General features: G+C 28.5%; 1 long non-coding RNA gene across 4 annotated transcripts; it reads left to right on the top strand.

Annotated features, from left to right (window-relative positions):
* Positions 1 to 2,148: 2,148 nt before the first annotated feature.
* Positions 2,149 to 5,409, top strand: LOC106317106. 4 transcript variants are annotated; one of them, XR_001265056.1, is made up of 6 exons: positions 2,149 to 2,478; positions 2,611 to 2,701; positions 2,877 to 2,962; positions 3,124 to 3,512; positions 3,601 to 3,644; positions 5,133 to 5,409. It is a non-coding gene; the product is annotated as an uncharacterized LOC106317106 (long non-coding RNA). The 4 variants fall into 4 exon arrangements; XR_001265055.1 differs by having other exon boundaries at positions 3,072 to 3,512; XR_001265057.1 differs by having other exon boundaries at positions 2,877 to 3,183; positions 3,295 to 3,512.
* The last annotated feature ends 2,323 nt before the right edge of the window (positions 5,410 to 7,732 follow it).

The raw sequence follows: 7,732 nt of genomic DNA, 5'->3' as shown, positions 1-7,732 counted from the left end.
CCTATGAATGATACCTAAACAAAATTCAGTGAAAAATGATAGAATATTTTTTAAACTGTATATTTGACTGTTTTTTGCATTCATTGGACACATTTTAGGGAAAAATATATGTAGTGAGTATAACAAAATATTATTAGGTTTAGGTTAATTGGTTTTATGTAATCTATAATTTATTGTATCCACTATTAATTTAAATATGTTAAAATCGTTTATATAATTATTTCTATCATACCATATGTATTTATATGTATATTTTAAATTTCTATAATGTAATCTATGATATTTAATTGTTTCTATAAACAAATTATGTTAATTATTGTATCCTTAAAACGTTTAATTGTTTGTATGGTAATATAGATTATATTAGGTAGTTCTACAATTAGTTTCTTTTTTAAAACTTTAATTAAATAAATGAAAATTCAAATATCAACAACCAATCAAATTAAGAGAATTAATTCTAAACTTCACCTATGAATGATATCTAAGCAAATGTCACTTAAAAATGACTGAATGTTTTTTAAATTGTAAATTTGACCTTTTTTTGCATTCATTGGACACATTTTAGAAAAAAATATACGTAGTGAGTATAACAAAATATTATTAGGTTTAGGTTAATTGGTTTTATGTAATCTATAATTTATTGTATCCACTATTAATATAAATATGTTAAAATCGTTTATATAATTATTTATATCATACCATATGTATTTATATGTATATTTTTAATTTCTATAATGTAATCTATGATATTTAATTGTTTATATAAATAAATTATGTTAATTCTTATATCTTTAAAATGTTTAATTGTTTGTATGGTAATATAGATTATATTAGGTAGTTCTACAATTAGTTTCTTTTTTAAAACTTTAATTAAATAAATGAAAATTCAAATACCAACAACCAATAAAATTAAGAGAATTAATTCTAAACTTCACCTATGAATGACACCTAAGCAAAAGTCACTTAAGTGACTTCTCAATTAATATATAGTAGGATTAGATTAGGTAGTTCTACAATTAGTTTCTTTTTTAAAACTTTAATTAAATAAATAAAAATTCAAATACCAACAACCAATCAAATTAAGAGAATTAATTATAAACTTCACATATGAATGACACCTAAGCAAAAGTCAATTAAATGACTTGTCAGTTAATATATAGTAGGATTTATCATGTAAAACATAAAGTTAGATGTAACTTTTTGACTGTATGTGATATAATTATTGTTAGCCGTTAAGAATATTAGAATTACACAGATAATGATTAAGTTAGCATGTTAACCTCTTTCTTACCATCTAACAAACTATGTATAATTTAATGATATCTATTGTTAACATTTTATCAGCCATTTTAAAAATCGACAAGCAGCTTTGTAACAGCTAACTAAAAGATGTATCAACTTACAATACTTTATGTGTAGTCTAATCAAAAAATTATCAGTTAATGTCAACATAGATTGCCACACACATTGGGTACAACTACTCTCAATTGAAATATATGAGTTTTGATTCATCATTATCAATCACGTGAGGAACCACACTATCTTTGGCAATACACTCATGAATTGGACGAATCTTTCTAGTATCTATGTGCCATTGAATCCCTTTAAAGCCTTCATATCATGTTCGAATTCAAGCAACCCGTCGGAGCGGCAACGTAGGGGAGTTGACATGTGGTGGTAGTGGAAGAAATATTATTTAGGATCGAGAAAAAAAACAGCAGAACTGAAGAAGAAATACAAAAAGATATATGTAAAGATATAAAAGAGATGAGATGTAGCTACAAAGTTCAAGAGGACACGGGAGAGAGAGAAAGAATGTGGTCAAAGGTAATATCAGATTATCAAAAAGTCAACAATACAAAAAGGGGTGGCTAATATCAGATTATTTTTTCTTAATTTTTGCTTAGTCTTTTCTTGTTTTTATATTTTATAAGTTTTCGAGAGATTTTTAATTATAAAGTATTTAATACATGTTATATTGTAGTTTTTTTAAACACACAAAATAAAATTGATGAATATCATTAAATATATGTATTATTCTAGTTGTTTTCACACCACTACAACGGACTATAACTTTTTGAAACAATGATTCAGAATTTTAAACAATTGTTTTGCTTCGAACACTAAATAAAATTCTTTTTACATTTTGTTTTCGCTATTGTACCTCCCCTCAAGTGTTTAATTAACTGATTAGGTGGTCATTGCAGTGCCATTTTCAATGCTCTTTTTTGGCTTGAGCTAAAACATTTGGATGGCGATTGGCACAAGGTTTCTTCTCTGGAGTTATCTAACGAGTGTCTTATATCTGTATCCGAGTAGGAAACGCTGCACAATCATAAGCAGGACAACACATCAAATGTTGACTCATACAAAATACTTGAAGCTGCAGGTGCCAGGGTCTTTGTTGAAGAATTAGCCCCTCATTTCATCTATCATTGTGTATTGTGTTCTGTGTCTACATGATACTCATACTCTCTGGTAAGTAGTTGACACTATAATCTTATGCATACTCTCATCTAGTATACCTCATTAAGTGGACTCAGTTAGGAATTAGTTTTCTATTGATGAACTTTCAAATCACAGTCGTTTACTTGGATTCTGGGTATGCAGATATTTACTTTATGGGCTAACAATCCAAGGAAGTATGGAGGAGGTCTAAGCTACTCAACCAACGATGTTGATACAGTTCTTGCAATTTAAGGTATGCATAACATCTTTGCTCTTCATGTCTCTTGTGTTAATGATAAGAACTTGTGAAAATATTGGTTAAAGTCTGCTTTGACTTGAATTAGTACGAGAGTTAAGCAATATGAATATGTACAGTTAATACTTACTAATGAAAGTGAGATTGCGACTCATCAACAGTTCTGCTTTAGGTCTCGGCCTATTCTCCTTTCAGGTTTCTGTTTATCCTTTGGCCGAGAAACTGCTAGGACCCGTGCTGGTCACTCGTTTTGTTGGGGTCAGTTGATATTATTTGATGTGATTTATGATTATCTGCATATTGTAAGTAGTGGACTAGAATGCAACAAGATAGAGATCTTTCTTCTGACAATTTTTTTTTGTTTTAGGCATTGATGATACCAATACAGATGAGTTATCGATTTATTGCTAATCTATCAGGTCTCAGTCTAAGCTTACTGTTGAACTGGGCATCAATCCTCATCAACGTGCTAATTAAGTGTAAATCCAAAATCAAAAGCTAATCCTTCTTCTTTCCTTCTCCTTTGTGCGGATGTAGTAATATATTTATCATCTGCTTATAATCCTTTTGACTCATTTAATAATATGTAGGTGACCGGCTTGTTGATCCTGCAAAACAAAGCTGTCGAAAGAAAAAAAATTCTTCATTTTTGTAAAATATGGACCACTTTTCTTTTCTCTTATAACTTTAATACTTTTTATGAAACAACATGATCAAAGCCAAAGAGGGGCTGCTAATGGAATAACTATGAGTCTATGACTGTAATGTCTCTCTTTAAGACTGGTGGACCAGCTGGTGCTGGCATACCGTAAGTAACTTTTAGAATGAACACACAAAATATATTCCAAAGAATCAATAACTAATGTCTTATCTCACCAATCTCTATTTTCTGACAGATTTTCATGGAGCGAAAGGCGACTAAAAACTGCATTTTTACCAGGTATCTCATTACTTACATTTGGCCATTCTTTATAATACTCGTAATAATCCGCATCTTTCACGATATGTGATTATTAGTTTCATTATTTTTAATAAAAAGACATTAAATCTAGATATTGGTTCGGTTTTAAATTTTTTTTTTAATCTTCTAAAATATAACTATTATTTTAAATTAATATTTATTTTAGGTTATTCGGTTAAAATGTTTGATTTTTTGGTTTTTTTCCGGTAAAAACCAAAAATTAATATTATTTTGTTTATTTTCATGTTATGAATTTTAGATAGTCGTCATGTCGAACCAATAGTTTCATATTATAGTTTATAAACAGATAATAGTTTAAGAAAAAGAAAATAAAATTATTAAGACAAATCATTACACTACAATTTGGTCGGTAGTGAAAAAAACATTAAAAAAATATATTTCCACTTTCAAAAAAGTTAGATATTTCAGTTGTGGTGAATACTTAGTTACAAGGTGCTCACATCAAGGTGCACAAGTATGTGTATGTACAAAATATATAAAAATAGTTGAAAAATATATTGTTAATTAATATTGAATGATATTTTTGTTCAAAATAATACATGAAAGATAAAATTAAAATTAATTTAAAATAAAAAAGGCCTTGACGTTAGTCATTTTTTCATATAAAGAAAATAAAATTGTCTCCGTAAATAGGGGTGGACACAGATCGAATATCTGGGTATTTGGAAGCATTCGTGTCGATTCGATCTTTTGCCACCTAGATATTCGGTGACTCGGATATCCAAAATGTTTTAGAATTTTAAAAAATATTCGATTTGATCCGTAAATAATAAATTTTTTAAAATAATTGAAAAAATTTAATAATAACATTTTATTACAAAACTAAAACATTATTTAACTTTTAAAATTCTAGTACCTAATATAATAAATTTAATTCATAAAAATATTATAAAACTGATATAAAGTATAATATATATAACGTATATATATAATTATTTACATATATGTATATATATGCATATAACAGATCGAATTAGATATATGTTCCTAAAAATATTGGTATTTGTGATTTGCTTCTTTTTTGGATATTGTATTTTAGTATTAGATTTGTTTCATATAGTTACGGATATCCAGATTTTTTTGGTTCAAATCGAAACGGATTACGAATCGAATCAAAATTTATGAATATTTTGCTCAATTTTATCCATAAACAATAAAAATAATATACACATATATATAGTTTGAGTTTTGATTTGTTATCTATTTTTATTCGAACCGAAAAATCCAGAGTTTTATTGAAACCATGTATGTGAGTTTTATATTAAAAAAACGTAAAGTACATAGTGTGAACATATTTATGAATATAATGTGAACGCGTAAACATACTTATTATCAAATCATTGTGAGGCTGACACGTGTCTATTATAGTGTGAATGAATTTATTATAATGCTTCTTTTTTAATATATAAGGGATGGTTAACGCAAATAAATTAAAAATGCATGCAGGATCGCATATGGTGTTCTTCGTCCTGAATGTGATAGTCGTCATAGGAGTAGCTCTAACATTTAAGCCGTTTTTAACCACGGCTAGAAGGTGAATTTCATTGGAAGTGGTGATAGAGAAATGTATGGAGTCGTTCATTCTTTTAGTTCTAGATTCGAAAGAACCGGTAATCAACTTGCAGTAAGCTTAGGATTTGAGTTTCTTTTTATTTCCTTCTGTTTTGGTTGTGTGATTTTCTACCAGACGCTATAGAACATCAATGATATATAAAGCACACCAGAAAGTTAAAAGCACCAATTCTATATTGATTCATTTGATCAGAACCAGAGTGATGCAGATGATCTTAGGAGAATCGGCTCGTTTGTTCTCCATTTGATCTAGTTTAGATGGTACACGACAAAAAAAAAATTGGTTCATTTGATATTCACGTGTTGAAAAACTAATATACCTACTTCCCATGTTCAAGTCAAATGAATGGAAGCTCTCTCCGAAAGAATGATGCTTTTGCAATCGTTTGACAAAGAAAGAAAGAAGATTATTTGGAAATTTCGTGAAATTTAATTCAACTGATAAATGTAGTTTAATAAAAATTAAAAAATTTAAGTTAGAATTTCGGAGATGAAAATTACAATAACTATGTATTACAAAAATAAATTCAATAATATTATTGAATGGATGCTTTGTCGTCAATAGAGAAGAAAAATGTACTCTCTGTTTTACTGCTGGAAAATAATTGAATTAATACATATATATTTATAAGTTTTATTTATTATTTGAACCATGCAGTTGTTGCACGTATTACCATTTGGAGTCTATATATTATTCGTACCATCTAACCAGTCAACTACCGTAGCATAAATAGCTACGGTGAGTTTCAAATAAAAAAATGAATTAAATGTCGAGAATTTGAAAACCGTGTAGAAGAAAACTATAATTTAGTTTTACAACAACAAAAGAAAAAATAACATTTTGTTATAATATAAACATTGAAATGATCATCCACTCTTTTACCAATTCAAACACTATGATCATCTACTCATCAAACACTATGATCACCTACTCATTTACCACATTAAGCACCATTTTTGTTATTTTATGTATTGTTGTTCACTATAAATACCATCACTCATCTCACTCTTTTGTATATCAAAAAACAAGAACAAGAGTTTATAATCAAAGAATCATTACATCTCATCTCTCTTCTCCTTCTTCATAGTAAATATTCTTTCTTGCATATTTATCGTATATCTTCTTTCTGCGGGGAAATTCTTTCGCCCTTATTTAAATTTCTCGACACTATAGAATCATAAGTTATTTTACAACACGTTATCAGCACGATCATTCTCCAATTTGGTAAAATTTACTTGTATCATTTATACCCTGCTATAATGGTCGGTATACCGCCTTTACTATTATTTATATCATGTTATAATGGTCGGAATACCGCCTATATTATTTATTAGTAATTTAATTAATTTATTGGTCGGCCGAGCCGCCTTATATTATGTTTATTGTTAATTGGTTGGCCGAGCCGCCTTATATTCAATTTATTATTAATTGGTCGGCTGAGCCACCTTATATTCCATTTATTGTTAATTGGTCGGCCGAGCCGCCGTATAATTTATTTATTACTCTGCATTGACCGGCTGAGCCGTCGCATGATTTGTTGTCATAACATAAATATTTCATTGCCACAATTTTTACATTTATTAATTTTATGAAATTTTATAGATTTAATTGACTGTTTAATACGATATTTTCAGACTAATTTTTGCTGCACTCAATTTAACCCCAACGGTCACAAAGAAATTTTTTCAAATTTTTTCTCTTTTTCCAACGGTCATGAACAGTGATTTCTCTATAAATACAACTCATTTTCACTCAATTTTCTCATCCAAAATATTTCATCTTCTGTCAAATATTTTCAAATCGCTCTCCTCTGATTTTTTTTCATTTCAAAAAAGATGATTCGCGCATTATTGATTTTATGTGCAATTTTTATTAGTATTTCTATTTACGGTTTATTCGTTGGAGAATTTGCTCCGGGAGAATTTAAGATGAATATCGGTTTAATTTTCTTCACATTGTTTCTCCTTGTAATTGCGTGTATTATTAATATAAATGGTTCATTTTAAAATTGTGAAATTCTAATAAAAATATTTATGATTCATGATATTTAGTGCCATTTGGTATTATCAGTTTAGTATATAATATTAATTAGACGATGATATTAATTTGTCTGATTGTATATATGCATGTTTTAAAGCAATGCACTATAATACTATAGTCATATGACATTTAATATATTAACCATGACTAATGGTTGTCCATCTGCTAAAACAAATCGATCGATGGGTTTTGGGCTATAACGCATCGATCGATGCTTTTAAAAGAAAACTCCTGGCGCATGATCTTCCATCGATCTGCTAAAACGACTTTGTTTAATTTAATTCTACACACTGTAATGTGTATCGCTTATTGTTAATTGGGTTGGTTCGGTTAACACTCCAAACAGAAAACACCTTTATACGTGTAGTTGCGTTACCGATTTACTTGTCTATTCATTGAACCATGCACATGCACACATGGGTCACCAATATGC

This window comes from Brassica oleracea, chromosome C9 (assembly GCF_000695525.1).
Source record: "Brassica oleracea var. oleracea cultivar TO1000 chromosome C9, BOL, whole genome shotgun sequence".
Lineage (NCBI taxonomy): Eukaryota > Viridiplantae > Streptophyta > Magnoliopsida > Brassicales > Brassicaceae > Brassica > Brassica oleracea.
The sequence above is the reverse complement of the archived record's forward strand: the minus strand, read 5'-3'. Positions and strand labels throughout refer to the sequence as shown.